The sequence below is a fragment of the Anomaloglossus baeobatrachus genome, chromosome 9, assembly GCF_048569485.1.
Source record: "Anomaloglossus baeobatrachus isolate aAnoBae1 chromosome 9, aAnoBae1.hap1, whole genome shotgun sequence".
In the NCBI taxonomy this organism is placed as follows: Eukaryota; Metazoa; Chordata; class Amphibia; order Anura; family Aromobatidae; genus Anomaloglossus; species Anomaloglossus baeobatrachus.
Window position 1 is genome coordinate 184,067,636 of NC_134361.1, and position 22,864 is coordinate 184,090,499.

A 22,864-nucleotide genomic window follows, 5' to 3' on the forward strand; every position below is an offset into this window, starting at 1 on the left:
TGGCTATGTGGACAGAAAAATAACAAAAATCGTTATGGCTCTGAGAAGAAAGGGAAAAAAAACCCACAAACGCAAAAATGGAAATTGGCCGCATCGTGAAAGGGTTAATAATGTATGCAGTTTGTATAGTGAAATCTAATGACAGAGCCACTTTCAATATCAAGGGCTGTATTTGCCATTAGGCACTTGAGGGCACGTGCCTGGGGCGGTGCCTTCCAGGGGGGCGGCGCCCAGACCAAAACTTTAAAAAAAAATAAAAAAATGTTTTTTTTAAATCTTCCTCCTTCCTCCAAACTTTTTATTAAATCCGGCGCCTTTTTGGAGGAGGGAGGGGGCACCGCAGTCATTTATAGTCGCGTCTATAACACGCGATTATAAATGAAACTGTGAGCGCGCCGGCACTTCCGGGGTCAGAGGCGCTGCAATCAGCTCCCCGCCCCGACGTGCTGCCGTGCGCTCATGGTGCAGAGGTCACAGCAGCACTAGGCAGCGCCGCGCAGAGGAGGACGGGAGATGGAGCCGCCGAGGAAGATGTGCGATCCCGCCGCCGCCACCATCACCACCGCCACCGTGGAGAACGGAAGATTGAGCCGCCGCAGAGGACCGGAGATGCAGCCTGGAGCAGGAAAGCGCTCTACAACCGAAGACAGCGCCGAACAAGCAACCCGGGGGGGGGCGCGCAACATGGAGGATAAGGGGGATGGAACATGATATGGGGGCGCAACATGGAGGATAAGGGGGATGGAACATGATATGGGGGCGCAACATGGAGGATGGGGGGATGAAGCATGATGTGGGGGCGCAACATGGAGGATGAGGGGGATGAAGCATGATGTGGGGGCGCAACATGGAGGATGAGGGGGATGAAGCATGATGTGGGGGCGCAACATGGAGGATGAGGGGGATGAAGCATGATGTGGGGGCGCAACATGGAGGATGGGAGGGATGAAGCATGATGTGGGGGCGCAACATGGAGGATGGGGGGGATGAAGCATGATGTGGGGGCGCAACATGGAGGATGGGGGGGATGAAGCATGATATGGGGGCGCAACATGGAGGATGGGGGGATGAAGCATGATGTGGGGGCGCAACATGGAGGATGGGGGGATGAAGCATGATGTGGAGGCGCAACATGGAGGATGGGGGGATGAAGCATGATGTGGGGGCGCAACATGGAGGATGGGGGGGATGAAGCATGATGTGGGGGCGCAACATGGAGGATGGGGGGGATGAAGCATGATGTGGGGGCGCAACATGGAGTATGGAGCATGATGGGGGTGTGCAGCATGGGGGATGGAGCAGGATGGGAAAATGGGGGGGAGGGAAAATAAGGGTGGTGGACAGTATAGCGAATGGGAGTTGCAGTATTGAGAATGGGAGGCATGGTATGAAAAATGGGGAAGCATGTGGGGTGCTCGGTATGGAAGGGGAACCATGGTGGGCTTGGTATGGAGGGGGCTTGATATGGAGAAGGGGCAGCATGGGGAGCGCTCAGTTAGGAGCCTGGGAGGGCTCGGTATACAGAATGCGAAGCAGAAGGTTCATTATAGAGTGGGGACAGCATGAGGGGGACAGTGAAGTGGGGGCTGCATGGAGAGGTGGGGACAGTGGGGGTCATAGTTCATATGTGAGGAAGGTCTGGAGGGTATAATTCAGTGGTGAGGACAGTGGGGTTTTCATTTGAGGGGCAGTGTAGTGGAAATGTTATAGGAGAGAATGTGGAGGCTGTATACTATAAGTGACACGGTGTGGGGTCATTTTTTGTGAAGTGAGCTCAGTGATGGGCAGTTATTTATTCTTGGGCACAGCCTTGGGCTTTCTAGGGTGGTTACTCTTTAGTGAGGAGAATTATGAGTCTGTCACCAGGTTTTTGCCACCTTATTTGAGAGCAGCATAATGTAAGGGCAGAGATCCTGATTCCAGTGTTGTCACTTACTGGGCTGCTTAGTGTTGTTTTGATAAAATCACTGTTTAATCAGCAGTAGTTATCATTACAGGACTACTTGGTGTGCTGCAGGTGTGAAGCCCCGCTAGTATGTGTCGGTGCAGTACCTTCAGGGACTCCACGTGGATGGAACAGTCTGGTCACAGGTAGGGAACCTTCTTTTAGGATTGTCGTGACGCCACTCTCAGTATTGCGGTCAGCGGGGACCGCCACTGCAGATTAAGGGATGCCTGGGGCTGATGGTGGGTGCAGTCAGTATATTAGCCCCCTGAGAGTGAGGCAAGCCCCAGGCCCCGGTGTATGTGTGTGGGACCACAGGTCGCAGAATGACTCAAACACAGTCCAAGAAGTCTTTCAACGTGTTTACTCACTGTTTGGAGGTCACGGTGAGATGCCCGGGCGACACTGTGATAACCAGGTTGAACCAGGAATTCCAGGAGGCCGTTCTGAGGGTAGCTGTCCACTCGCCTTCCTTGCACTCTTTCTGTTTTAGGAGGATCCTTTGCTTGAAGCGTGGTAGGACCCCTCCAGGGAAGCTGTTACCACCCTGCTCCCCTCTCTCTGGCTCGTCTGCCGGCAGCGTGGCCTTGGTGGGATGGCTTCTGGCCCTGTCCCCTTATGGGCCTGGTGATTGCTGCTTGGCTCAAGCTCTGTGTAGTCGTGGTGAGGGCATGAAGTACCCCCCCCCACCTGTAGGTTAAGCAGCTCTGGATGATCTGCTGCCTGTACTGGGGACCTAGTTCCCCTTGTGTGCTCGGATACCGGGATCTCCGTACTCAGCCACCCTTCTCTCTGGATGATTTTCAGGCCGACCCACGGTACTCCTTTCTCCCCCGCTTTCAGCTACTGCACTCCTCAGGACCTGTCTGACACGAGAGCTCCTCTGCTCCCTTCCACACACTTCAACTTCTTCCTCCAGACTCTCCTCACTTCCTCTCTGCCCTGCTTCCTAGCAACCAGCCTCTGAACACACCCCTAGCTGGGAATTGAAAGTTAACCCCTACTGGTTACCCAAGGGTCCCCTCTGGTGATGTGGGAGGCCTGGTCACTATATGTTTGTGTGTGCACCTCATCCTGGCCTTTGGAGATTACCTGGAAGCATTGTCCCCGCATGGGTGCAATACTCTGTGGTGCCTGACCAGGTCAGGGGCGCCACATTCCCCCTTAGTTATCATCAGCACGTCCTCGGGCTGCAAAGACAAGAGAAAAAGGTAAATACAAACTTTTCCCACACAGGGGCAATTATTTACATTTAAACATACCAGGTACCATTCCACCACCAACCACCCACATGTCCGAACCCCATCCAAAAACCTCCAGGAGGTAGGTCGCCGGTCCTTTTGGTGACCAGGGCTGGGCCATCACATTCCCCAGACCTTTCCTCCAATCTTCCTCTCCTGAGGAGAGTGGTGTAAGGTAGGCCCCATAAACAGGCGTACCCGCTTCCGAGTGTTGGAGGGCAGGCCCCATAAACAGGCGTGCCCCCTTGTTGGTGCAGAGCCATGCCCCTCAACAGGCAGACTCTGGGGTTGATACCAAGGAGGTAACTTTTTACAATGCAAAGTTTGTGGTTAAATCCAGTTCATAACCGGTGGTCCATTTTTTAAAGTGCACGTGAACTAGTGCAAAGAAAACATTTTAAAGAGGTCTCACAATAGTCCTTGTGGGCACATTTCGCTTAAACGTTACCTAACTGTAAACAGGTTAAACATTACATTTCATACAGTCACTTTGAACTAAACTGTACTTTCTCTATAGCGTAATGGGAGCTGACCAAAGTTGCTGCGGGTTGATCTACGCAGTACTATACTGTCATCTGTCTGAGGTTGTGTCCTCCCACCCGATGTATGTGTCTCAATGTGAATAATAGGTGTACTAGGTATTGATACCAGTGCATGGTCTTCTGCTTCAGCTACATTTGGCTCTTCCAGGTTCTGAACAGGTTCTTCTGGGTCTCTTACTTCTCCAGATTGAGGGAATGTAATAACCGGAATAACTACTGCTCCATTGTATTGAGGCCAACTTGCTGGAAAATCTCCAAGTACAGTATGGATCATCTTTTCTTTTGGTTCTTGAACTGGCAAAGGGTTGGGAATTTCTTCAGGGGTTCTTAGTTGTTCAGGACATTTCTTTAAGCGATCTCTAGAAACGACAGCTGTTGTTTTTCCTCCATCTTTGCTGATAAGGCATGTCTTTTCACTGCTAAGCGTCGATGGTAACACAGTATAGGGTTCTTCTTCCCAGTGATTGTCAAGTTTATGACGTCTTCTCTTTCTTTTGAGAACTATATCTCCTGGCATCAAAGGAACAGCAGGTGCTTTTCGATTGTAGGCCTTTTCTTGTTTCTCACGCTGCTGAGTCAGGCTTCGCTCCACACACTCTTGTACTTTATTGTATTGGGCTTGGCGGTTGGAATCCCAATCAGCACCTTGTAGATGGTCTTCAGGGGTCTCAACTCCCATTTCCAGATCTACTGGCAATCTCCCTGGTCTGGCCCTCATCAGGTATGCCGGTGTGCAGTTCGTGGAACTCACAGGGATGTTGTTATACATGTCCACTAGATCGGGCAGTTTTTCCGGCCACTGACTTCGTTCTTCTAGTGGGAGCGTCTTCAGAAGGTCGAGAATGATGTGGTTCATCTTCTCACACATGCCATTGGTCTGAGGATGGTAAGGCGTAGTACGGATCTTCTGGCAGCCGTATAGGTTACAAAACTCCTTAAACACTTCAGCTTCAAAGGCTGGTCCTTGGTCAGTGAGCACTTGATCTGGATAGCCATGTGGTCGACAGAAGTGTGTCTGGAAAGCTTTGGCTGCAGTTTGACCTGTCAAGTCCTTGACTGGTACTACCACCAGGAATCTGGAGTAGTGGTCAACCATAGTGAGAGCGTAGTTGTAGCCTTGTCTGCTGGGTGCCAACTTTACATGGTCCAGGGCCACGATCTCCAGGGGCCGTTTAGTTTGGATTGGCTGGAGTGGTGCTCTCTGGCTGTGCTGGTCTTTTCTTCTAAGATTGCAGGGCCCGCAGTTTCGACACCACTTCTCTAGGGCAGATCTCATGCCCACCCAGTAGAATCTTACTTTAAGTAGGGCCTCCAGTTTCTTCCAACCAAAGTGGCCTGCACCATTGTGATAGGCTTCTAGCACCATCCTCGTATCCTTCTGTGGTACAATCACTTGCCACACCTTCTCATGCGTCCTCGGGTCAATGATGCTCCTGTAAAGTTTGTCTTGATAGATGAATAATCGACCCCTCTCCTTCCATAGGTACTGTGCCTCAGGTGGGGCTCCTTTGTCAAGGCTGGCGCCCGGCTGGCTGATCAGTTTCTTTACCAAGCCTACCGCTGGATCATTTTCCTGGGTCTCCTTCCAGTTGTAGTGAGGTAGTGGGTTCAGGGTCACCTCTTGGCGGTTGGCACGCGACTGCCGACACTGTTTTGCTCCATGGCGATGGAACGCTGGCAGCTCAATCTCTTCAAGATCATCTACATCTTCACCCTCGTCTGCTAGGTGAGGCATCCTGGACAGAGCATCTGCGTTGCCGTTCTTGCGGCCAGCTCGATACTTGACAGTAAAGTCATAATTCGCCAGTCGGGCTACCCAACGCTGCTCCATGGCACCCAATTTAGCAGTATCCAAGTGGGTCAGGGGGTTGTTGTCCGTGAAGACAGTGAATTTGGTGGCTGCCAGGTAGTGCTTGAACCGCTCTGTGATAGCCCATACCATGGCCAGGAACTCTAGCTTGAATGAGCTATAATTCTCCGGGTTTCTTTCAGTAGGCCTGAGCTTCCTGCTGGCGTAAGCAATCACACGCTCTTTGCCTCCCTGCACCTGTGAAAGCACTGCTCCCAGTCCCACATTACTGGCATCTGTGTACAGTACGAATGGCAGACCGTAGTCAGGGTAGGCTAGGATCTCTTCACCCGTCAAGGCCCCTTTCATTTGTCTGAAGGAGTGTTCTTCTGCTTCTCCCCAGTGAAATGGCGGGCCGGAGGTCTTTCCTTTCTTCTCTGGGTGGCCTACCAGGAGCTCTTGCAAAGGCGCTGCCATTTTCGTGTATCCCTTGATGAACCTTCTGTAGTAGCCTACCAAGCCAAGGAACTGACGTACCTCCCGGACGGTAGTAGGTGTGGGCCATTCCTGGATGACTGTGACCTTTTCTGGGTCCGGTGCTACTCCTTCTGCACTGACCACGTGACCTAGGTACTGGACCTTTGGCTTCAGTAAATGGCACTTGGATGGTTTCAGCTTCATTCCATATCGGGATAGCGCTTCAAAGACTTCAGCCAGGTGTTTCAGGTGGTCCTCGTAGGTCTTGGAGTACACGATGACATCATCCAGGTAGAGCAGGACGGTTTCAAAGTTGAGGTGCCCTAGGCAGCATTCCATAAGCCTCTGGAAGGTCCCGGGGGCATTGCAGAGTCCAAATGGCATGCTGTTGAACTCACAGAGGCCCATTGGGGTGGTGAAGGCCGTCTTCTCCCGATCTTCTTCTGCTACAGATACTTGCCAGTAGCCACTAGTAAGGTCTAGGGTAGAAAAGTAGTTAGAGGTTTTCAAGGCAGCGAGGGATTCCTCTATCCTTGGCAAAGGGTAGGCATCCTTGTGTGTTATCTGATTTATCCGTCTGTAATCCACACACATCCTCATCGTGCCATCCTTCTTTCTTACCAGGACCAGGGGAGCCGCCCAGGGGCTACAACTGTCCCTTATGACGCCTGCCTCCTTCATGTCCTTCAGCATGTCCTTTGTGCGCTGGTAATGGGCTGGTGGAATAGGCCTATGTCTTTCCTTAATGGGAGGATGACTGCCTGTGGGTATGTGATGTTGCACCCCTTTGATCCTACCAAAGTCTAGTGGGTTCTTACTAAAGACCTGCTCGTATTCCTGCACGACCCTGTAAACCCCATGTTTCTGGTAGTCGGTTGTAGAGTCAGTCCCCACGTGTAGTTTCTGGCACCAATCCTCTAACTGCTTTTGGGAGGTCTCGCCCTCTTTTGAGTCAGCTTGTGTCAGGGGACCTACAGGTGTTATGGCGTCATCTGAGCATGTAAACAGTTTGGCTATGGTAGCGTACCTTGGTAGTCTGGCTTCCTCCTCCCCACAGTTCAACACTCGTACAGGCACTCGTCCCTTGTGTACATCAACTACCCCCCTGGCTGTCAGAATCGTGGGCCAGTGGTCTGAATGAGTGGGCTCTAGTACAGCCTGGTAGTCTTGTCCTCTGAGACCTACCGCTGCTCTACACCACATCATCATTTCACTCCGTGGGGGTATCACAATGGGGTTTGCATCCATCACCCGTACACTACCAATCTCACCGCCAGTCTGTTTTACCTGTTGCTTCCTCAGAATGATTCGGATCTCCTTTTGCAAGGCTCTTTGCGACCTGCCCTCAGCACCTTCAACAATCTGGTGAAGCAACAACAACACTTCCCCTAGGCAATTTTCTATGACATTAGTGCCTAAAATCATTTGCGGGTTCCTTTCTCTAATATCAGTGTCCACAACAATCAGTCCTTGTCCCTTCATTTCCTGCCTTCCCACCTTTATGGTTACCTCTTTGACCCCGATCTGGTCTATAGGTTGTCCGTTGGCAGCATAGATGGTGAGGGAGGGGTCCGGTGGTCGGAGATCGTCGTCCGACCAAAACCTCCGATAAAGGACATACGGGATCGTGGTGACCTGAGAGCCGGTGTCCAATAACGCCGGGGTAGGGATCCCGTCCAGGACGATGGACAGGACAGGACGTCCACCCACGTACTGATCACAGCAGCGACTTGGGCCTGATCTTCTTAATCCTGAGGACTGGCCCCCGGCCCCAGGTTTGGCTCGTTTAAAGGACAGGCCCTTGCATAGTGTCCTGCCTCCTGGCAACGACGACAGATGGGTTGTCCAGATGAGTCATAGCGATCACTGCTCCTGCCTCGGGTTGGGGGACCTCTTCTCCTCCGCATCCAAGGGACGTCCTCTGGGTTGTCAGCTAGCAGGATCCGATGAGGGACTTTGGTCTCTGAGGGCAACTGCATTGCTTTCAGGATTTGTGCGACGTCCTTAGTGAGCTGTTGCACCTGGGAGGATAGTGTATTTATGGTCTCTGCTGGCGTGTTGAGTCCTTTTGCAGTTACCAGGGCCTGCGAGGAGGATTCCGCTCCTGCAGCCGTGGAACTGGCAGGCCATGCTGGTGCGACGGGGTCTGTGTCCACAGGAGGTTGGAGTGCTTTCACTGCCCTGTCTTTCAGAATGGCAAAGTCCACGTCAGGGTGTTCCAGGGACCACAGCTTCATCTGCTTCCCATCCTCAGGAGAGCGCAGGCCCCGCAAGAATTGTTCCTTCATCATCCGGTTTCCTTCTTGATCACTGACAGGGTCCACCAGCTTGAGAGCCCGTAGTGCAGCCTGCAGCCTGAGGGCATAGGCTCTTATGCTATCTTGGGGCTTCTGCCGGCAGTTATAGAAGTCCGTCCTCAGCTCTCCCTCGGTGCGGTGTTCAAAAGCAGCTGCTAGTTTGGCAAAGATGGTCTCAACAGAGCTCCGGTCATCATTGGTCCAGGACTCAGCTTCCAATTCTGCTGCCTCAGTCAATTGTCCCAGCACCACAGCGGCCCTCTGCTTACCAGTCATCGCGTGCATGTCTAGCAGGGTGTTGATCTTCTTCTTAAACCCGGTCAGCGTGTCTATTTTACCGGCGTATTGGGGCAGCCATTGCGCTCCTGGGACATACAGCAAGGAAACTGGCATTATGGGGGAGATTTCAGCCGGCGCGGCTGCGACCGCGGCACCGGCACCAGGCGCTGCTGCGTCCAGCGCGACGGGGGCTGGCATCGCTTGGGCTGCGTCGCCCTGACCAGGGGCATTACCTCCTGCAGCGTCCATTTTTCTTCAAAAATCTGCGCGCTCCCTCTCCACTTCCGGGGTCAGTACGCTCTCCGAATTGTGGGGATTCTGGGGCGGCCACACCTCTTCGTGGGCGGTGCTCTTCTCCCTCGCGCGGGCTGCAGCGCGCTTTTGAAGATGGCAATATGGCGGCGGTTCAATTTTTGCGGTCGGACCTCTGAGGCGCACGGTCACCTGTCTGAACAGGTCTAGTCCAAATCCTGTTTGTGACGCCAGAAGTTGTGAAGCCCCGCTAGTATGTGTCGGTGCAGTACCTTCAGGGACTCCACGTGGATGGAACAGTCTGGTCACAGGTAGGGAACCTTCTTTTAGGATTGTCGTGACGCCACTCTCAGTATTGCGGTCAGCGGGGACCGCCACTGCAGATTAAGGGATGCCTGGGGCTGATGGTGGGTGCAGTCAGTATATTAGCCCCCTGAGAGTGAGGCAAGCCCCAGGCCCCGGTGTATGTGTGTGGGACCACAGGTCGCAGAATGACTCAAACACAGTCCAAGAAGTCTTTCAACGTGTTTACTCACTGTTTGGAGGTCACGGTGAGATGCCCGGGCGACACTGTGATAACCAGGTTGAACCAGGAATTCCAGGAGGCCGTTCTGAGGGTAGCTGTCCACTCGCCTTCCTTGCACTCTTTCTGTTTTAGGAGGATCCTTTGCTTGAAGCGTGGTAGGACCCCTCCAGGGAAGCTGTTACCACCCTGCTCCCCTCTCTCTGGCTCGTCTGCCGGCAGCGTGGCCTTGGTGGGATGGCTTCTGGCCCTGTCCCCTTATGGGCCTGGTGATTGCTGCTTGGCTCAAGCTCTGTGTAGTCGTGGTGAGGGCATGAAGTACCCCCCCCCACCTGTAGGTTAAGCAGCTCTGGATGATCTGCTGCCTGTACTTGGGACCTAGTTCCCCTTGTGTGCTCAGATACCGGGATCTCCGTACTCAGCCACCCTTCTCTCTGGATGATTTTCAGGCCGACCCACGGTACTCCTTTCTCCCCCGCTTTCAGCTACTGCACTCCTCAGGACCTGTCTGACACGAGAGCTCCTCTGCTCCCTTCCACACACTTCAACTTCTTCCTCCAGACTCTCCTCACTTCCTCTCTGCCCTGCTTCCTAGCAACCAGCCTCTGAACACACCCCTAGCTGGGAATTGAAAGTTAACCCCTACTGGTTACCCAAGGGTCCCCTCTGGTGATGTGGGAGGCCTGGTCACTATATGTTTGTGTGTGCACCTCATCCTGGCCTTTGGAGATTACCTGGAAGCATTGTCCCCGCATGGGTGCAATACTCTGTGGTGCCTGACCAGGTCAGGGGCGCCACACAGGTAGTCCAGCATATTCATGAGCTCTGTATAGCTGTGAGATCTGCAGCAGAGAAAATGACAGCAAACAGCTCAGTAAGTGACACATTGCTGAAATCAGGGGCTCTGTCTCTACATTATGCTGCTCCCAGATGGGGGAGCAAACACCTGGTGACACATTCCCTATACGGGCACCATTGCAGTATGTGCTGCAGCAGACCAAACAAGAGGGAAGTCTTGGGAGACGCAGGACAATGTGTTGCTAAGAACGATGATATTTTACTTTTACTCCCAAAATGCCAATTAATCTGCAGACACATTTACACAGGGGACGTCGCTCTGGCATGTACAGTTTTAACTTAATATGCTATTATATATATGCAGACTGTTCTGTGCACCCTGTTGCGGTTGGTGTCTTGGTGCAGATGTGCACCCTCCTATTTGCATATTAAAGACAGTCCCTCGTCCTTAGGTGAGAGTCAGTGCTGTCTAACATCACTTAGCATTTCTGCATGTGTCCTGACACTGGAGGAGCAGAGTAGCACTCCCAAGTGTCAGTGTGGGTGCGCACGCAATGTGACTGCAGTGTCAGTGTGGGTGCGCATGGAATGTGACTGCAGTGGCCGCGTGGGTGCGCATGCAATGTGACTGCAATGTCCGCGTGGGTGCGCATGCAAAGTGACTGCAATGTCCGCGTAGGTGCGCATGCAATGTGACTGCAATGTCAGTGTGGTGCGCATGTAATGTGACTGCAATGTCAGTGTGGGTGCGCATGCAATGTGACTGCAAAGTCCGCGTGGGTGCGCATGCAAAGTGACTGCAATGTCCGCGTGGGTGTGCATGCAATGTGACTGCAATGTCAGTGTGGGTGCGCATGCAATGTGACTGCAATGTCCGCGTGGGTGCGCATGCAAAGTGACTGCAATGTCCGCGTGGGTGTGCATGCAATGTGACTGCAATGTCAGTGTGGTGCGCATGCAATGTGACTGCAATGTCAGTGTGGGTGCGCATGCAATGTGACTGCAGTGTCCGTGTGGGTGCGCATGCAATGTGACTGCAGTGTCTGCGTGGGTGCGCATGCAATGTGACTGCAGTAAAAAAAAAACAAAAAAAAAAAACAAGGAGAAAATTGTAGAAAAAAATACCCTGACTATAAATAAATAAATTGCAAGTGCTTAATAAACAGGGTACTTAGTATATACATTTTTGCAAAAAGGTAAGAAGCTGTCTCACCTCGTCACGGTGTACCCATCTGAGACAGTCCCTAACCTACTAAAGTTAAAAACATATTCTGTACCTAACTAGTGTCATGTCAAAACTTCAATATGGATGGTAAAGTGGTTAGCTGGGTCCCAGATTAAATACACAGCAAAAAGTGAGAAGCAGGTAATTGTTCAGCCTCAGTATCAGGAGGGCTGCACCCCCAACTTGCATTAAAGCAAGATAACAGACAAAAAAAACAAAAAACTGAGCTGTGACAAATGTTCAATAAACATGCAACATTACAAGCATGTGAATTGCAGCCTCAAGACTAGAAAAAAAACAAGGAGAAAACTTTAGTAGGTTAGGGACTGTCTCAGATGGGTACACCGTGACGAGGTGAGACAGCTTCTTACCTTTTTGCAAAAATGTATATACTAAGTACCCTGTTTATTAAGCACTTGCAATTTATTTATTTATAGTCAGGGTATTTTTTCTACAATTTTCTCCTTGTTTTTTTTTTTCTAGTCTTGAGGCTGCAATGTGACTGCAGTCACAGTGTGGGTGCGCATGCAATGTGACTGCAGTGTCCGCGTGGGTGTGCATGCAATGTGACTGCAGTGCCAGTGTGGGTACGCATGCAATGTGACTGCAGGTACGTTCTGACAGCTGGTTGCTGCCTGTATTTGAGTGCAGATTCAATAAGGAGGAAGGTTGTTGAAGTGAGCATACAGCACATCACAGCGCTGTGTCCCTCTCCTCACTGTGCTCCTCCGGTGTTGTGTGCACACCTGCATTGACACTTGGAGTGTGCCGCTGTGCTCCTCCTGTATTGTGTGCACACCCACACTGATGCTTGGAGTGTGCCGCTGTGCTCCTCCTGTGTTGTGTGCACACCCGCACTGACGCTTGGAGTGTGCCGCTGTGCTCCTCCTGTATTGTGTGCACACCCACACTGACGCTTGGAGTGTGCCGCTGTGCTCCTCCTGTGTTGGATGCACACCCACACTGACGCTTGGAGTGTGCCGCTGTGCTCCTCCTGTGTTGGATGCACACCCACCCTGACGCTTGGAGTGTGCCGCTGTGCTCCTCCTGTGTTGGATGCACACCCACACTGACGCTTGGAGTATGCCGCTGTGCTCCTCCTGTGTTGTGTGCTCACCCGCACTGACACTTGGAGTGTGCCGCAGTGTTGGGTGCGGTGCAGTCAGGAAATCTGGTGTTACGGTGCTCACTCTCACCAATGGATCACTATTAATCAAGACAAAGGCCTGGCTAGTATTTTCCTATATTAGGTGGTAATGATGCACCCAGGCTTAGGCCGCGCAGAAATGTCCTAATTTTCATATCAAATAAATGTGGCTTTTTCAGTGAATATTAAAGGGAACCTGTTACACCCTTTTTCAATTTTAAACTGCCCCCAATGTCTTGTTAGTGACTAGAGTTGAGCGCGGTTTGCGGTTCGCGGTTCTCCAGTTCTAGGCTCGAGTGATTTTGGGGCCTGTTCTAGATCGAACTAGAACTCGGGCTTTTTAGAAGCTCGATAGTTCTAGAAACGTTCGAGAACGGTTCTAGCAGCAAAAAAACAGCTAATTCCTAGCTGGCTTTCCGCTGTAATAGTGTAAGTCACTCTGTGACTCACACTATTATGACATTTCAGTGTATAGTGCGCGGGAACAGCGCCTTCAGATCACTGCTGTTTGTATAATGGCGATCGCCATTTTTTTTTTTCCTTGTCTTCCTTCCCTAAGCGCGCGCGTCTTGTGGGGCGGGCCAGCATGTCAGCCAATCCCAGACACACACACAGCTAAGTGGACTTTTAGCCAGAGAAGCAACGGCATGTGTGATAGGATGTCCATGTCACATGTCCCTGCATTATAAAAACGAGTAGCAACCTATAAAGAATCCAGGAATCGTACTTTATATTTATCAAATCAAATTTTATTTATACAAAGTGCTCGTGCAAAATTCATATAAAAATTTCATCATATATAGGATAACATTTTTGGAATATAGGGAGGGATGTCAAGCCGCACTTATAAGGAGTGGCACAATATTACAGTAGCTGCATCTGCCCGTATCTTAACGGCCAGTATAAATGGATAAATCATATATTGACAGGAATGGACCAAAGGGGATATAGTCTACAATTGCATAGTATAAAATACCAGTGTTGTAAATTTTATACTATTGTGAAAATACGAACATCCTATGTAAAGTATGGGTATATTACCAGACGCTATGTAGACTGATTAGAGGACACTATAATTAGCATGTCATAGTAGTTTAAGGTAGCAGGCATGTGACCATAGCGTTGCCTCCATCTATCTGCTTAGCCCCATAGTTCAGTCCACATACCTGTTGTCATTTTGTACCCAATATGCGTCCACAGCAGCACCGTAGCTTGCACCTACTCCAACCTCGACGCGCGTTTCACCGCACTGCCGGTTTCATCATTTTTATTATAAAAACGAGTATCTGGCCGTCCGGACGCCATTATCTCTTCTGCGTCCTTGGTGTCAGACATCACTGGCGCAGCTCCGTCGTGAGTCCTATCGCCGATACAGCTGTATGCGCTCCATACACAGCGTTAGACAGCTTAGGGATAGCACTTTCCATCAGTCCTTTTAAGGGCTCGTACCGGCAGGGTCAGAGCCATAGGTGACAGGTCCTGAAAACAGCGACAGCGTCTGTGTAGCAAAGGTCAGGGATTTCGTCGCTGCATTTCCCCATTAGGAGGGAATAGAAAGGCAGGCTTCCATTCCTCTACCCAGAGCCCCACAACCCTGGCACTGTACCCTCCTGTCCTCTGCACACTCCAACTCATTATAACTAAGCCATTATACTAGCAAACACTCAGTGTACCTAGTGGCATCCTAAACGTGGCTATTGGACTTTTGTCTAGTCACACTAGTGCAAAGACATTTGCAGCACCTCTGCCTGCATTGCACACTCCAACTCATTATAACTAAGCCATTATACTAGCAATTGATGCTGCCAGTTTAAGGGCCGTAGTTGCATTGTCAGGGATATTTATTCTTTATTATTCTGCTGTTAATAAAGCTAGACCACCGCTGCAATCTACACCACCTCTCAATTTTTACTACCACATTTTCAGTGCACAATCTTGTCGCAATCAACATGAGTGGCAAAATGACAGATGCTGGTGGAAAGGGGAAGAGGCGTGGTGGAAAAGGAACAAAAGGGTTTGTCCGTGGGGAAGGTGGCAAAGCTCCATTATCATCTGCTGAAGATAGACCATCTACCAGCAAAAGTAAGATGTCTACTACTTACCGTGGACAATCCGATGTGCTCCCTTTTTTACGGACACGAACAACAGGAACAAAGGTAGATGATGGCCAAAAAAGGAAAATGCTTGAATGGATCTCAAGTGGTCCAACAAGTGCCCTCTCAGCCACTTCAAGTACTGCATCCAAAAAACACCAGTCCTCTGAGTTGTCATCCCAATCAAACTTGCTTTCTCCCAGCTCTGAAGTCTCCATCAGCCCTGCACAGTATGGTGGAACTGAGATGGCTGAGTCTGCAGAGCTGTTCAGTCACACTATAGCCTGGGAATCAGAGGTCTGCTCCCAAGCTACAGTGAGTACAGAACAGGAAATGGTCTGCAGTGATGCCCAGAACCTTTGTGACTCTGATTCAGGCCGTGAGGACCAAGTTTCTGAGCATAATGTTGACCCTTTGTCACAAACTGTAACACCTGTGGTTATAGACAATGAGGAACATACTGATGAAGATGAGACGCAGATACCCGATTGGGATGACAACTTAAATATTCGGTCAGGGCAAGAAGAGGCTCGGTCTGAGGGGGAGGGGAGTGCAAACACAACAATTGATGATGAAGTTCTAGATCCCACCTACTGTCAACCCACAGTCAGGCACTCGAGAAGGTCAACAGAGGTGGTGGAGGAGGATGCAACTGATGAAGAAGTTACCTTGCGCCTTCCTGGACACAGTCGGAGTACTGGTAGCACGTCTACAACTGCATCCTCAGCCACCACTCTGCCTCTGAGCATTATTCGGGGTGGATCAACAGGTCGCATGGCCTCTAAGCCTTGCCTAGCCTGGTCCTTTTTTTACATAGAAAAAGATCGCCCAAATTATGTGATCTGTAAAATTTGTCATGGTTCTCTTAGTAGAGGTCAAAACCTCAGCAGTTTGACAACTTCTTCCATGAATCGTCACATGAATAAATATCATATGGCCCGGTGGGAAGCTCACCGTGCTGCAATGCGGCCTAGCGGAGCGAACCATCCACCGCCTGCCCCTTCCAGTGCATCCGCGCGCTCGTCATCTTCTAGGACTGTGGGGACAGCTGTCACACCTGTTTTTCCACCCACAACTTCCACCACTGTAACCGCAACAGGCAGTTTGCTTGGTAGGTCGTCAGTTGGTTTGGAAGGGGAAACAAGTGCGTGTGTACAGCTCTCTCAGACATCGATAGCACCAACGTTGGATGAAGGCAACATCATGTCTCCGCCAGCACTTTCCTCACAAACCTGCATTTTTCCAGGGGCACCCTACTCAACACCGTCTACACACAGCAGCCAGATCTCTGTCCCTCAGATGTGGTCAAATAAAAGGCCACTTCCTGCGACCCATGACAAAGCTAAGAGGTTGACTCTATCCCTCTGTAAGCTGTTGGCTACCGAAATGCTGCCTTTCCGCCTAGTGGACACACAGGATTTTAGAGACCTTATGTCTGTCGCTGTGCCCCAGTACCAGATGCCCAGTCGCCACTACTTCTCTAAGAAAGGTGTGCCCGCGCTACACCAGCATGTCGCACACAACATCACCGCTTCCTTGAGAAACTCTGTGTGTGAACGGGTGCATTTCACCACCGATACTTGGACCAGTAAGCATGGACAGGGACGTTACATGTCGCTGACTGGGCACTGGGTAACTATGGTGATAGATGGTGAAGGGTCTGCTGCACAAGTCTTGCCGTCCCCACGACTTGTGTGTCAATCCTCTGTCTGTCCAAGTTCCGCCACTGCTTCTGCATCCTCCACCTCATCTGGGTCCTCCACCTCCGCCCCAAGCCTGCCTGGTCAGGCCACCAGCGTTCTCACAGTGCAAAAGGAATCACGCACCCCTCATTACTATGCTGGCAGCAGAGCGCAACGGCATCAGGCGGTCTTTAGCTTGACATGTCTTGGGAATAAGAGTCACACAGCTGAGGAGTTGTGGTCAGCTCCGCGGTCCGAGTTTAATAAATGGTTGTCTCCACTTAACCTGCAGCCTGGTAAGGCCGTGTGCGACAATGCTGCAAACCTGGGTGCGGCCCTTCGCCTGGGCAAGGTGACACACGTACCTTGTATGGCTCACGTGTTGAACCTTGTCGTCCAGCAATTTTTAACACACTATCCCGGCCTAGATGGCCTTCTGAACAGGGCACGAAAACTGTCTGCTCACTTCCGACGTTCAAGCGCCGCAGCTGAGCGACTTGCATCGCTCCAGAAGTCTTTCGGCCTGCCGGTTCATCGCCTGAAATGCGATGTGGCGACACGCTGGAATTCAACTCTCCACATGTTACAGCGACTGTGGCAGCACCGCCGAGCCCTGGTGCAATACGTCATGACGTATAGCCTGGGCCAACGAGATGCAGAGGTGGGGCAGATCACCCTGATGGAGTGGTCTCAGATCAAGGACCTATGCACCCTTCTGCACAGTTTTGACATGGCGACGAATATATGTTTAGCGCTGACAATGCCATTATCAGCATGACGATTCCAGTCATTTACATGCTGGAGCACACGCTAAACACTATTCGGAGTCAGGGGGTGGGACAACAGGAAGGGGATGAACTACAGGAGGATTCATATGCGCAAGACACAACAACATCACCAAGGTCCAGACGTTCATCATCACCAAGGCGGCAGGCATGGGACCATGGGGGACAGGGATCAACAAGGGCGCATGGTAGCAGGCGAGATGTTGAGGAAGGTGCAGGAGAACATGAAGAAATGGAGGACGAACTGTCCATGGACATGGAAGACTCAGCGGATGAGGGAGACCTTGGTCAAATTTCAGTTGAAAGAGGTTGGGGGGAGATGTCAGAGGAAGAAAGAACGGTTAGCACCTCTATGCCACAAACACAGCGTGGACTTGGTCCGCATGGCTGCGCAAGACACATGAGTGCCTTCTTGCTGCACTACCTCCAACATGACCCTCATATTGTCAAAATTAGAAGTGATGATGACTACTGGCTTGCCACACTATTAGATCCCCGGTACAAGTCCAAATTTTGTGACATAATTCCAGCCATAGAAAGGGACGCTCGGCTTTTCCACCAAACAACCGTGCAGGTGCAGGGAGTGATTCTCCCAGTTGTAACTTGCCAAACATGGGACGGTCTCGTCATCTTCAACAGTCTACCCGTACCAGTAGGACCGTATCTGGTGCTGGTAACAGCAATTTTATGGAATCTTTTCATAATTTTTTTAGACCCTCTTTTGCAAGGCCACCAGAGACAACAAGTCTGACACATAGTCAACGGCTGGAGAGGATGATACAGGAGTATCTCCAAATGAACATCGATGCCATGACTTTGCAAATGGAGCCTTGCTCCTTTTGGGCTTCAAATCTAGAAAAATGGCCAGAGCTATCCAGTTACGCCTTGGAGATTTTGTCGTGTCCAGCTGCCAGCATTGTCTCTGAACGTGTCTTCAGTGCTGCTGGGTGTGTGCTGACAGATAAGCGCACGCGTCTGTCCAGTGACAATGTGGACAGACTGACGTTCATCAAAATGAACAAGTCATGGATCCAGAAGGAATTTACAACCCCTGTGTCATCCTGGGGAGAGTAAATGCTTGTGGATTTGGAATGTGCTTGATGCAAATCAAAACATCCTGTTTGCAACTAGGGCACAACTGCTGCCACTGAAGGGGTGGGTGTGTGTGGGGCCCAATTTTTGGAAAAAAGGGAGACTCCGCTTGGAGTAACCCTTGCTTGCTGTGTTTTTTAAAAGGAGCCAAGATGAACAGAGCTGGGATCAGGAAAGACTTTGCTACCTACCCCGGTGTCATCCTGGGGACGGTTAATTATGGCGTATTTTTGAATGTGCTTGATGCAAATCTAGCTGTGAAGTGTACAACTGGGGCACAAGTGCTGCCACTGAAGGGGTGGGTGTGTGTGGGGCCCAATTTTTGGAAAAAAGGGAGACTCCGCTTGGAGTCACCTTGCGGTGTTTTACATGATTTTAGAAGGGCGTGCCATGCCTATATCTGTGTCTCCTCCTCTTTTTCCTTGTCCAGCTCTTTTGTTTTTGCATGAGTATATGTCCTTGTCACTTTCCCATGTGTTGTGAGTTGTTTGTCACCTTTTGGACACCTTTGAGGGTGTTTTCTAGGTGTTTTTATGTGTTTGTGATTGCCTGCCATTGTTTCCTATGCAGTTCGAGTTCGGTTCGTCGAACGTTCGACGAGCCGAACTCGAACGGGACCTCCGTTCAGCGAACCGACCTCGAGCCGAACCGGGACCGGTTCGCTCATCTCTATTAGTGACGCAATGTAAGTGATGCACATTTTCTGACTAACAAGACAATGGAGCAGTTTAATATTAAAGGTCGTGACCAGTTCTTTTTAAGCTGAACTTTATGGGTGGGATTATTTCTCCACAGATCATGTCCCCCATATAAATATTTCTGCAGTCTAGGTGTCATTTTGGGGTGACAGATTCCCTTTCAGTCAGCTTAAAAATCATCTCACCTGACGAATGAAAGTTTTGCTCGTGCATCGGGTGATGGACACTGTTTAGATCATGGGTTTCAAACACGCGGCCCGCGGGCCGCATGCGGCCCCTGAGGCTGTTTGTTGTGGCCCGCAGACCCCGTGACAATCGCGGCTCTATGCTGAGGGTCGGCGGCGGCAGGAACTTTACTGCATTTGAATCCATCTGCGGTGCCGCGCAAGGAGCTGTCAGTTCTATCCCAGTTGCTGCTGCTGTCTGCCAATCAGATGCAAGGAGGTGACGTCATACAGCGACGTCACTTCCTTGCATCTGATTGGCAGGCAGCAGCCATTGGTCCAGACACAGCTCCTCTGCGCTGCACCGCAAATGGATTCAAATGCAGTGAAGTTCCTGCCGGCGCCGACCCTCAGCACAGGGCCGCGATCGTCACGGGCCGCAACAAGCAGGTAAGGTACGTGCTCAAGATCAGGACCCACTGCGTGCTGGACACAGCGGGTCCTGATCGGCGGGGCCGCAAGTCTCCTCCTTAGGAGACCGCAGCTGCCCGTGCCTGCGATCAGGGGTTCGGGCCGCTGCGGTCTCCTCGCTGTGCTCTGCCTAGGAAGGACGCTTCCGACTCCGCAGCATAAATTCACATGCTGCGGCCTCTGGAAGCCACACCGCAGTTCCGTTTTCACTGCGGGCCGTGAAATCCCATGCCCACTGTGCTTTTACCATACATAGCAGGGTTTTGGACGCAGCTGAAGCATGCTGCATCCAAAACTCTGCAAGTACTGATCGTGGGCACACAGGGAACGGAGGAAAGGTGAGGAGAATTTTTTTTTTGTTTGCGTATTACTAAAGGATGGGCAGAATACTACAGGGATGGGTTGAATACTACAGGGATGGCCACAATACTACAGGGATGGCCACAGTACTACAAGGATGGGCAGAATATTACAGGGATGGCCACAATACTAAAAGCGTGGGCAGAATACTACAGGGATGGCCACAATACTACAGGGATGGGCAGAATACTACAGGGATGGCCACAATACTACAGGGATGGCCACAATACTACAGGGATAGGCAGAATACTACAGGGATGGCCACAATACTACAGGGATAGGCAGAATACTACAGGGATAGGCAGAATACTACAGGGATAGGCAGAATACTACAGGGATGGGCAGAATACTACAAGGATGGGCAGAATACTACAGGGATGGGCAGAATACTACAGGGATGGCCACAATACTACAGGGATGGCCGCAATACTACAGGGATGGCCACAATACTACAGGGATGGCCACAATACTTCGGGGATGGCCACAATACTACGGGAATTGGCAGAATACTACAGAGCACAATACTACAAGGATCAGCACAATACTACAAGGATGGGCACAATATTACTGGGCACAATACTACAAGGATGAGCACAATACTACAAGGATGGGCACAATATTACTGGGCACAATACTACAAGGATGAGCACAATACTACAAGGATGGGCACAATATTACTGGGCCCAATACTACAAGGATGGGCACAATACTACAAGGATTGGAACAATATTACTGGGCACAATACTACAGGGCACAAGGATGAGCACTATACTACTGGGCACATACTACAAGGATGAGCACCTTACTACAGGGCACACGGATGGGGACATTACTGCAGCATGGGCACATTACTACAAGATTTTGGCTAAGATTACTATATGATGCTGCTAATTGTAAAACAATTACAAGAAGGTGATAAAATGTAAAAAAAAAAAATCCTAAAGCATGACATTTTTTTATTCACATTAAAAATGCTTTTCTGTATATAAACTTAACAAAAAAAGTGCACGTTTGTTATAATAAACAAGCGAAAAATGTTTACAAAAGTGATCCAAGATGTATAGAAAAAAAACATGGATTCATTAAAAATGTTCACTTTGTCCTGCAAATAATGCGGCCCCCCTCATTTTTTTTTTCTATATGCGGCCCATACACCCAGCTGAGTTTGAGACCCCTGGTTTAGATAAATCAGTTTCCCATCTTTGGCTGCAGTGTTAATGCTGCATTAAAGGGGTTTTCTCACATTGGAAACTTACCCCCTATCCTTGGGATGGGGAATAACTTTCCAATCGCTGGCGGGTCCGACTACCGTGGCCCCGAGTTTTTCCGAGAACCAGAAAATGCAGACAGAATGGATGCCGGGAGTAAAATTTCATAGTCCTGTCTCCTGAGCTGTGCACTTAAGAGGTCTTTTGAGCAATTGGTGGGGGTCTCAAGTCCCACCCCATGATGCCCCTTCTCCCTACTTAGCCCACCTCTGCCCTACTAATCTCCTCAGAATTAATGGACCTAAACATATAAGATCTCCTCCTCCTGGTAACAACTACCAGCATCTCCTTACCATTGTTAAGGACATACTGGGAGTTGTACGTTAATGCAATACATATATGTATATGGGTCTAACCTGACACTGCACTTGATTGCTGTATGAAGTTGGCAATGTATTCATGTACTGATGGTGGTTTCGATGATGTATTATTGTCTTTAGGGTGGGTTTGGTGATGTATTACTGTATTGACAGTAGTTCTGTTGATGTATTACTGTACTAACTGTAGTTTTGGTTATATATTCTTGTATTTAGTGTGGTTTTAGTTATGTATTACTGTACTGATGGTGGTTCTGGTGATAGTCATGTGGCTGTTGTAATCTTTACCTTATCAGTCTTGATCCTAAAACATAGCGTCAGTGCGCTGGACTAAAAATACAGCTATCTGCATGTCTGTCAGCCGAATAAGTAACAGACTAAAGCTCCCATACAGTATAGTCTGATTTTTCGGCAGACACCTATCTTGCTCGGCTCTCCCATATACAGGAGCACTCATTCTGCCAGTGTTTGTGTTCTCTATTAGAGCCACTGCTGGACATCTCCAGCAGCAGCTTATCATTTAGAGGATAATAGGATCTACACTCCGTAATCGGACATGCTGGATCCTTATCCCCACCCCCCCCCCCCCCCGACAATCAGAATTGATAGCCCCTATACACATTGTGGTGAAAGGTGGAATATCGGTCTTACGAGCGCTGATAATGCACTGGTTCCATTGAAGGTTAGATTGTTTTATTGTTAAAATATTTTTTATATAAAATATACAATTCTCCTGTTGGTTAAATCAATACAACGCGTTTCAGCATTACATCAATGCTTTCCTCAGGTATCTGATACCCCTGATACCAGGGGCGGAGGGGGGCTTAGATTTAAAGTGCCCCTCTACCACTGAAAAAAATACAAAAACGTTGGAGTAGTGGCTTAAAAGATGGAGAGCACACAAACAAAACGCTTGCACACTACCTCAGATTGCAGGGGAGCGTAATAAAAAAAAAAAAAGCGTAATAAAAAAAAATTGTAATGAAAAAAAACAGACTTGCTGGAGAAAGAAGGTGAGAATATATATATATATATATATATATATATATATACATATATTTATATATATATGTATATATATATATATATATATATATGTGTGTGTGTGTGTGTGTGTGTATATATGTGTGTATGTATACGGTGCTGGCCAAAAGTATTGGTACCCCTGCAATTCTGTCAGAGAATACTCAGTTTCTTCCTGAAAATGATTGCAATCACAAATTCTTTGGTATTATTATCTTCATTTATTTTGCTTGCAATGAAAAAACACAAAAGAGAATGAAACAAAAATCAAATCATTGATCATTTCACACAAAACTCCAAAAATTGGCCAGACAAAAGTATTGGCACCCTTAGCCTAATACTTGCACAACCTTTAGCCAAAATAACTGAACAACCGCTTCCGGTAACCATCAATGA